Source organism: Amblyomma americanum, chromosome 9, assembly GCF_052857255.1.
Source record: "Amblyomma americanum isolate KBUSLIRL-KWMA chromosome 9, ASM5285725v1, whole genome shotgun sequence".
NCBI classification, from domain to species: Eukaryota; Metazoa; Arthropoda; class Arachnida; order Ixodida; family Ixodidae; genus Amblyomma; species Amblyomma americanum.
In genome coordinates this window covers 91,098,501-91,108,883 of record NC_135505.1, presented here as the reverse complement: position 1 = coordinate 91,108,883, position 10,383 = coordinate 91,098,501, and the positions used below count along the sequence as shown (strand labels likewise).

The 10,383-nt window shown below is 44.3% G+C and overlaps 1 non-coding gene across 1 annotated transcript; it reads right to left on the bottom strand.

The window, feature by feature from the left end:
* Positions 1–6,774: 6,774 nt before the first annotated feature.
* On the bottom strand, positions 6,775–6,846 carry TRNAG-UCC (transfer RNA glycine (anticodon UCC)). Its single transcript has one exon. It is a non-coding gene; the product is annotated as a tRNA-Gly (tRNA).
* Between the last annotated feature and the right edge of the window lie 3,537 nt (positions 6,847–10,383).

Here is a 10,383-nt window from a genome sequence, read left to right as displayed (position 1 = left end):
TGCTGCGGCATCACCCAACTTGCCGTCTCACGTGCCGCCTCTTGACAGCGTCCCTGTAACTCTTTCTCGCCACACTGCACTAATGATGTAGAAATGGCTTCTCCTACGCAGAAGCATCCTGCTTCAACCTCTCCTAAGTCCTCCATTCCCCAGGTTAGGACAAAAAAAAAGGGCCTTTCAGAGTGTCTTCGAAGTCAGATATGCTACATGAGGCTGTTTCAGCCTCTATTCTCGAATAGGCATCATGGAAGGTGTAAATATTCTCCAATGGAATTGCCGCTCTATTGCATTTGCTTTTCCCGATTTAAAAATTCTTTTATCTTCTCGTAACCCAGATACTGTGCTCTTGCATGAAACTTGGCTCTCCTCTGTAAACTAATTTTCTTAAACAGGTTTGGTGTTATCCGTGCGGACCGCATAAATGGTAGGGGCGGAGGGTTGGTGACCCCGATTTTGTCAAAATTGTGTCACCGGGCATTAATAACTGCCCCGCCGCGGTGGCTCAGTGGTTAGGGCGCTCGACTACTGATCCGGAGTTCCCGGGTTCGAACCCGACCGCGGCGGCTGCGTTTTTATGGAGGAAAAACGCTTAGGCGCCCGTGTGCTGTGCGATGTCAGTGCACGTTAAAGATCCCCAGGTGGTCGAAATTATTCCGGAGCCCTCCATTACGGCACCTCTCTCTTCCTTTCTTCTTTCACTCCCTTCTTTATCCCCTCCCTTACGGTGCGTTTCAGGTGTCCAACGATATATGAGACAGATACTGCGCCATTTCCTTTCCTCCCAAAACCAATTATTATTATTATTATTATTATTATTATTATTATTATTATTATTATTATTATTATTATTATTATTATTAACTAAAAAGTAATGGATTCTAGTTGCGAGCTTCTAGCTATAGATCTCACTTTGCCTCACTGCGCTACTGTCAGCAAACGCCTGTTTTCCAAATGGAGTATGTAGAACAGACAGACCACCTAGAAGGCTTAGTTGCAATTACTAGCAGGGTAATCATTGCAGGGGAATTGAACTCACATCACGTCGTCTGAGGCTCCTGTACTGATTCACATGGACATATGTTATGGGCATGGATGTCAGAAAACGATGTGCTGTGCTGCAATACTTGGATCATAACCTTCATCCGGAGACACTCTCGCTCAGTTCTCGATTTGCCCTTGGCAACAAGAGCAGTAGGCATGGTCCACAATTGACTGCGGCACATCTAGTGACCACCTGCCAATTACTTTCACCATATTGGTGAGCCCCCTCCGAGATTGTGGTTCTGCCCGAAAATTAGTTAATATTGCAGCATACAAATCATCTTTGCGCGCCTCCCTTACAACTGATCCTTGTTCAAGTAGGACCGACAAGGCTCAGCGAGTGTTTTCTTCAGTTTTGAAGGCTACAGAGAGCTCCCAGCGAGAGACAGGATCGTTGTCCTTTCGCCTCGTTCCTCTCGAGCGGGCATGCTATTTGGTTGTATTACCACCACGTGATTTTAGGTTACCAGGAACCACGGTGTAAGATTTCTTTAGGCCTGGTACGGAGTACCTTGAATATTTATACGAGCCTAAACACAATTATTTCTATTAATGGAGAGATGTTTAACTCAGCTTGATGGCTGACTGTTGCTTGGCGGATATTAATGCTGACCGGAGAGTGATAACCTTGTTTGTGAAGAACAACCATGCAGACATAATCTATAGGAACCTGTTTGTGCTACTTCCTCACTTAAAATTGCGCCGACTTTGCAAGGCAGGTACGTGGAGAACTACATGCATCTCAGTGCATTTACTTCATGCATCTCAGTTCATTTACAATTACAGTCCTGACGAATGCAGTACGTGCGCCATCCAGTCCTCAAGCTTTCTTGAATGAACATAATGCAGCTTTTGCACAAAAAGGTTTCTCGATTGATGGAGGGAGGGTCATAGCTTGGCCCTGTAAATTTCCCTTTGTTTTGGCGGCATTCATGTTGTTTGCAAGAATAAGCTCATGCAGATGTGGCGAAACTTGGCTGTACCCGGAGCCGTTGCAGGGAGAGAATTAGTGGAAAGAGTTGCTGCAACCATCTTAGACCAAAAGCAAAGTGCCAAGAGGCTTTCCTTATGCAGTATTTCATCCTACAGCAGAGAGCACTAGAGCATCAAAAATGTGCCAGTGCTGTTGAAATCACGTGAGCTGGAAGCCATTTCACAATCTAAACACCTCCCCCTCACCCCCCCCCCCCCCCTTTACCGCTACAATGTCTTGGGTTTTCCATTGAACGCCCTAGCACCCCACGAGTTGCGTTTGCTTGTTGCCTATTAGCGCCATCTATTGTGTGTGGTGTAGAATACGAGGTCTACGTGTTGTTCATAGATGGCATCAGCAGTAGTAGAAAAGGCGCTTTTCTAGTTGCCCTTGCTACTTGCTCTAAGCATTTGTCAATATACAGTGATAGAAAAGCATTTGAACAATACCTATTATATACAGTCACAAATAAGTATAATAAATCAATTAATAAAATAAGACGGATTGATGACAAAATTTAATTAAACCAACAAACCAGCGGTAAACGTAAAGACACCAGCCTGTGTTTAAACCTTGAATTGTGAAGCCGATTGAAACTATACTGCAACTTTAGGTTATAAAAACGCGAACATAATCTTGTAATGGCAATAAATAAATGTTTCAAGCTTTCGAGCCATATATGCCTGAATGTATATATACCAGAACACTGCAGCACTTTTGGCGTCAAGATCCGCAGGTAAGAGTTTTAAGAACCAAGAGTTCTTAGAGTTCCAAGTAGCAAGAGGCGATAGATGCACTTGCGTATACGCAAGTACACCTACCGCAGATAGCTGCTGAATATGTTCTTTCTTCGAAGATGCGGAAAGTGCGAGGAAAAACATGCTGTGTTGTGGACTGCGAAAATTGCGACGGGGAGTTAAAGGTATGGTATGAGATCGTTTGCGAGCTTCAAGGCCCCGAACTGCACAAGGTCGTACTGCGCCCCTTTTTGCGCTGGTTCGCCACACACCATTTCCGAACAAGCGAAATAACAAACACGTCTGCCAGCGATAGACATCTAATCAAGAAATAAAGGTTTAGATCTTAGAGAGTCTGCGGAGGTATGTGCACAACATAGCCGCATGAACAAGCTGTTCCGCCGACGAAACCATGACGGCGTGCTGCCAGTTGCTGGCGGTTGCGTCTGCGTGTGCAGAGAGACCACATTTCACAGAAGTTAAGGTGTGTGGGGTTTGTACCAGAAGCGTCCGAGGCCGAATCAAGAAAGGAATAGATGGAAGTCTTGCGCTCCTGCAAACTGTTAGATAGATAGATAAAGAAGAGGAGGAAAAGGCAGTGCACATCCATACTAACCCACAACGCTTACCATAACCTTGATTGGTTTTTAGCTCAGGGAGACAGTACAAAAAGGAACAAACTTGAGAGGGCAGAGCGTCAACTTCGTTCCTTCCTGTGCTCTTTTTCTGCGCTAAAAGCCAATCACAGTAATGCACCAACTGCCTTGCAAAACAGTTCTCACTTAGAGTGAGTCTATGTATTACATACTGTCTTGGTGCTACTGTGAACTTCACTCCGGTAAGCGCTGTTTTTGTTGACCATATTCGGAATAAAACATTTCTCTTACGGCTGCTGTGCTGGCTGGTTGTCGCTTCCTCGCGGTCCATGCGAGACAATCACCGAAAGTCACCTTGCAGGCATGCGCTTACAGTGAAGCTCATTACTTACCGCCAATGAGACCTCGAGAATTTTCACGTACGCATATAGAGCGTGGAGCGTACCACAGTTTTGGGTGAGGCGTACGTAATCGTGAATTTAGTGTAGGATGAACGTGTTCCCATGCGTGCGTTATTACATTTATATAGAGGAATCCTTCGAAACAGTTGCACGCCAGCTAGTGTACGCGGTTTGATGCATGGTGTTGCCGCCATTATATTTAACATTTGTGTACATATTTATTTTGGTCGCCTTTGTTTTTAAGAAATCAGTAGAAAACATCCTACATTGCCGAAATAGCGTTAGCAGGTTGTAAACAAATGGGTGCAATGTGCATATGAACGTTTCAGAGCGATGTCTGCATGCATGTAGCCAATACAACAACGACTTGTGCTGCGGCAGGAGCATTAGACCTTATTGTTTGAGATAATGACAATCAAAAGTATTCAGAAAAGGTTTCAACGGAAGAAAAGACAAGCATTCATGCGACCTATTCGGTGGTTCGAAGAGGCAGAGGGCTGAGCGGCTCGCGGCGACATCCCTGATTACGCTTTCACGCCAGAAGTGATCAGATTAGGGTTCTCGCACGCACCTTGAAGCTTTGTCCAAACACTAGTGTCGTCCTCCCACTCTTGAACAACCGTATCAGATGAAACACTCGCTCTCGAAAACTGAACCACCAAACGCAGCAGTCGTCGTGACGAGGCAGGTGCCGAGCAGTCAGGAGGCTTGTATTGGCGGCGTGATCACGTGACCAAACATGGCAGACCCCTTAATACGGCGCTTTAGAGTGTCTATATTCTTACAGAACGAAATGTTGCCTTAACTGCTGCGCTAATAAGAGAAAACAGTTCGGCTCCTGTTCAGCGCAAAATCCATACATGGAACAGAGCAAAGCCAATATCACTCTTGTGAAATATCTATATTCTAGCTGCATTATTATATTTTTACGGAGCTTTGTCTCCATGTTTTTTAGAGCGCAGCTCTTAAGCGCCTCTTGTGGGTTGAGCCGTGTCGCCGCCGTCGGTTTAACCAAGCATACCTTAAGTAAATAAACAATAATAAACATGGCCGCGACTGTGATTCCAACTCTCAGCCCCGGGCAAACATCAGCTTGGCTGCCCACGGCACGAAAGCACCAGTCTATCGCTGTAGCCGATCACGCCTTGTGTTAAGCTGCTACACACTCACTCACTGTGGATTGCACATCGTCAACTAATATTAACACAGAATTAATATTGTCTCCATACGCGCCGACGACCCACCAAAGCAAAACAATGAGGCTACAGCGGCTGATAGCACTAAGCTAACGCCGCAGCCGATCACGACTCGTGTTAAACAGCAACACTCTTTCACGCTGTGCAAATGAAATTGACTTTTTTTTTTTACTAATACCGCTGTCGAACTAATATACACATCTCGCTCGCTATTTAACCCGCCGGAGTGGCTCAATTGTTAGATGGCTCGACTACTGATCCGGAGTACCCGGGTTCGAACCCGAACGCGGAGACCGCGTTTCGATGGAGGCGAAACGCTAAAGGCGCCCGTGTGCTGTGCGATGTCAGGGCACGTTAAAGATCCCCATGTGGTCGAAATTATTCCGGAGTCCTCCACTGCGCCCTCACTCATGCCGATGTTATCTCCGACAAGATAGTGTATTTAAGTTAAAAACTGCAAAATTAACATTCTCTTGATTTAAACTTTTCGTGAATTTTATGCTGCAAATCATGATTCCATCGTGGACTGAATGCGTTTTTCTTTCTCTTTAATCTGAGTGTAGTGGCAACATTACCTATATTTGGAGTAAGCCAAAGAAATTTGTGCTGTCGTGGAATTGACCCGTTTATTTCTCTCAATAGAGAGAGTACAAACACTCACAACCCACATACTAGACGGGACACAATCCTCCAAAGCGATGTATAAATGTTAACGAAGCTCGAACGCAACAGGCTCCTTTGCATTACCACACTTAATGTGCGGTTCATAAATGAATTGAAGATTGCACATAGAAGAATTTACAGACAGACTCGGCCAAATTTTTAAATAGGAATCACCCTAGAAGAAAAGTCCTGGCGGTACTCTTCATTATTGCGATATGTAGGAAAATATTTCTCTTAAACTGTTTCTACCGATCGCATCGAACAGTTAAGACTGCTATAAAAAACCAATGGGGAACCCTTTTGGCGATAGCAAAAACATGAATGAAAAAGTATACAAGACTGCCGTCGAGTCATCTGCAAGTATATTTATTGTTGTAGAGAAATATTACATTATATCAAAAAGATGCCACCACTGTCTAGAAGACGCCGAGGTAACGAGCGTTAGCTGTTTTGTTTATTAGAATTGATACGAATCAGATTAAATTGAGGTACATCAATGGAAATACGAATCTGACATCCTGCTTTTGTATGTGACGTCACCAGTCAATCACCAGTTGGATATATCGGGGACCTCACCAGTCAATCACCAATTCAATACAATAATGACTCCACCAATCAATCGCCAACGGGATTGCTATATCGGCTCAAATATGTTTTTGTCCAGAATTGCTGGGTATGTATTCAATATTTGCGCATGCATACCTCTGGTCTTTCACCTGCCCCTATCACAATGTCTGAGCTTACTCTTGGTCGTGAACTATAACCCCTTTTCTGTGAAACGCTCAGGGGATAAATTTATAAGACGTGGACGACATAATAAAATACCTCCTTAACAGGTAGCCATAGGTTGTACCGCGTAATCTGTACCTTCCTTTTTACGCTTCACTCATAGCTCCGTACAGGTAGATTGGCTCACGTTAAGAATTGTTTCTCTACTTGTATTGGGCGACTGACTACACCGTATAACCCTGAACCCATTTCATTACTAAGCGCATCTCGGAAATACTTAAACATATATTAGCGCATCAGCTATCTCAGCTGCTGAAATAAAAAAAAAACTTCACTCAGTGTCACTGTCTTTGTGCAGACCGTGCCGGCAACAACAGTGTGTATTTCAGTTATACTCGACTATGCTTCGGCTTTTTACAGTAGCAAAAAAATAAAAAGCGCGTCGGCCGGGAATCGAACCCGGGTCAACTGCTTGGAAGGCAGCTATGCTAACCACTATACCACCGACGCTTTTTTTTTCTTTATTGCCTGGCTTTGGCTCATAACATTTAACCAAAAAAAAACATTCAACAAAAACACACAAAACACTATGTACATAAGACACTGTCGTGGTCAGCCAGCATGAGTCTGGCTTCTTCATTCTAAAATTCACGAAGCATACAGAGCGGCTCTAGCCTAGAGAGCCACTCGGGAGGCTCCGCAGCTGCTTTCTGGATGGCCAGAAAGCAGTCCATTCTTTCCCGAAAATAAATTCGGGCAGGTCGTGCGTCTTTGTCACAATAATAGCCTGCCATTCTGGAGCGCCATATACAGTGGAGGCCCAAGAGCATTATGAGATCAAATGGTACCCCATCCTCATTGTCTGTGCTTAGATAACGAATTCCCTGCGCGTCAAGTGGTAGCTCTTTCTTTATTGTCCTTTGTAACACATCCCAAAAATAAACCCCTTCCCAGCAATGCAAAAAAACATGGTCTATTGTTTCGGGTTGTTTACAAATTAAGCAGTTCGTTCCCCACGATAAAAAGAAATCCTTTCCTTCCAAAAACATTTTAACTTGGAGTGTCCCGGTGTGTAATTTAAAAAAGAAGGTCTTTACTCCTGGTGGCACCTGCATTTTCTTTACCCTTTTTAAAACATCAGCTCCAGGACCTCCACTGTACAAGGAAGGCCCTGTACATAGGCTCTGCGAAAACAATATCACAAAGATCATGGTACAACTTCTTTCTTTTAGTTTTATACAAATAATCGCTAGAAAAACGCGCTGAAAGAAACCTAACACTTGCTACAATCTCTTTGTAGTAACCAAAAATTCCACCCGAGAGCTCTTCTGTGGTAACAACAAACTCGGGCAGCAATCGCCGCAGCCTCACCTGGCACACGGTGCGCAAGAACGGGTCTGAGACGTCGCGAAAAAACAAAAAACGGTTCACCAGCTGCCTTAAAAAGAGGTGCCCTAGCCCCAACCCCCCGTCTTTTACCAGCCGGAACAGGTTCGTTCGGCTGCAACGTTCCCATTCGGAAGCCCATATAAAGACGGCAAAAATCCGGTGTAACTTCTAAATGTGCACCCGAGAGCAATGCAAAACCTGCATCACATACCAGAGCTTGCTAATAAAAAACAGGTTGCAGACTGTAGCTCTGGCGAAAATGGAGAGATTGGTGCCTTTCCATTTTCCAACTCTGTCACGTGCTTCTTTCGTTTGCTGTTTCCAATACTCCTCGCTTTCGCGATAAGCATCGAGCGGAACGCCCAAATACTTGCTCAGTGTCGTCGCCCACGGTACGTTGGTTTGTCACTATACCACCGACGCCGGTTGCCGCCGTGTTATTCGCAGAGGCATTTCAAACGGACGCGCGGGGTTCTACATAGACTGAAGTAGGTCAGCGCTTTTCTTAGGACCGGATTTCCGAAACTCTTCCTGTTGGACAGCAAGAGAACGTGTGCGCCCAGAGTTTAGTCGTGGTGTGTGCAGAACCGTTGACAAAAAAGCATCGTGGCGATGCTCGTGGTTTAGCTTAAGGTTTCATACATAGGGTTACAATTTGGGCATACCTTTCTAGCTTTTCCAAAACGTGTTGTCTTAGGTATACAAAGCTTGTACAATCGTTATACAAGGCTATTAAAATCTCTTTATTTCTTCTTCTTCAATGGACACAATGTCTTGCACTTTCTGTATAGCCACAAAGATGGCCCAGTGATCAGAGTAGTAGCAAGCAGCTGTGCTTGTGGCTGCTACGCAGTATTCTGGCGTTGCAGCCGCCTGTCTATCCTTGCACTTTTCAACTTATCTTCAATGCCTTCGAGCCAGCTCCCACGCTACCACTTCTGGGTCTTCTTCTCCTCCTTCCATGGCCAAAGGTCAGACGACGGAGGCAGCGTGCGGCGGCGACGACGGCTGCGGCAGCAGTGGCCACCTGCGTTCCGCGTGACGTCACTCGGTTTCACGGTCAGACGACGGAGTCAGCGCGCGGTGGCTACGACGGCTGCGGTAGCAGCGACCACCTACGCTCCGCGTGACGTCACTCGGTTTCGCGCATGCGCAGCTGTGGCAAATCTGTAGTGTGGCTCACGCGAAGCCCGGTGTTGGCGAGCCTAGCGATGCTTTTCGCTTCAGTAATTGCGGGCTGAATAGTACATATGACGAAACACGGAGTGTACAATAGACACGGGGGCAGCAAGAAGGAATCGCAGGCGGCAGACATCAAGTGGTACTTTAAATTAAATAAAACGAGACTTTATTTGGTGCAACTGCAAAAATAGACACTGGTATAGATAGTAGGGTCGTTACATCAGAAGTCCACGGAATCCTTAACAAAGTATTTGCTATGCTAACAGAAAAGACAAAGAATCAACAATCAAAATGCGCGCTTACACATTATTAGTAGTACAAATGAAACCCAGAGGAATAAAGAGTGTGATGCTAATACAAAATTGATTGCTTTATATGGTGGGAAAATAAAGTATCTGAAATTAATATTACCGAAAAATGCAAAACTGCAGAAATAGAGCTAGTTTAAAATGTAAAAAAAATTATTAAAAGAACCAAATAGAATACACTAGGAAAGGAAAGCCATATAAGTTTGCAGATACCTAATCAGTCTTTAGGAGTCACATTGTCAGCGGTATTAAATTTCACTGTTGGAGCTGCGCAGCACACAGCGTAGTGAAGCGGTGGTCCTGACTTCGAACCCCGGACCAGGACGAATTTTTCTTGAACTACGAGTTTCTGAGAAAGCTGTTTAGCTTTCTTTTACAGCCTTATGGCTGCGCTTGGGTGGATGCAAATGATTATCTACTCCTTTATTACATTGCGTACTAGTTTGGGGTCAAGTAAAAAGACTTTTAGAAACATTAGGATGGAAATATTATGCCATATGCTTTAAGTTTGGTAACTAAAAAATTGTGACCAATTGTATCGAAAGGTATAGTACAGCAGAAAAAAAGCGGGGTCGACCAGCTGTTCGTAGTTAAATGATATTTTATTATAATCATTTAGACGATGGAAAGCAATGTAAGTGGAATAGTGCGAAAGAAAACAGTCGACAATGACTTGAGTGCGTCAAGGTAACTTACCTAATTATTTATGTAGAGCAAGGAGCTCTATATTTATTTACAAATGAGTTAGGGTACGAAATAAGTCAGTAATTCTTCAGACGCTCTCTGGAACAATTTTATGCATATTATTTATTTCTTCCCCTTCAAGGCATCAGGAAAATGCTATTAACAAGAATAAAAGCGCAACAACACGACACAAAGAAGGAGGAAACCGACAGGACAGGCGCTATCCGGGGCATGTTGGTTCATAGCTAACAAGAATAAAAGCGCAACAACACGACACATGCTATTAATTAAGGTGAAATTTATTGTAAAGCTGATTGCCCGATGTAATATGGGCAATTATTTGAATGTGGAGGCAGAAACACTGCTTGATCTAGGGTGGTACTTCTGAATACACAAATAGACCACCACATCAAATGTTCTTTCTGTACTGCACGCAGAGATATAGAGTTATGAATAAAAATAAAACTTCCCTCGGCCGGGAATC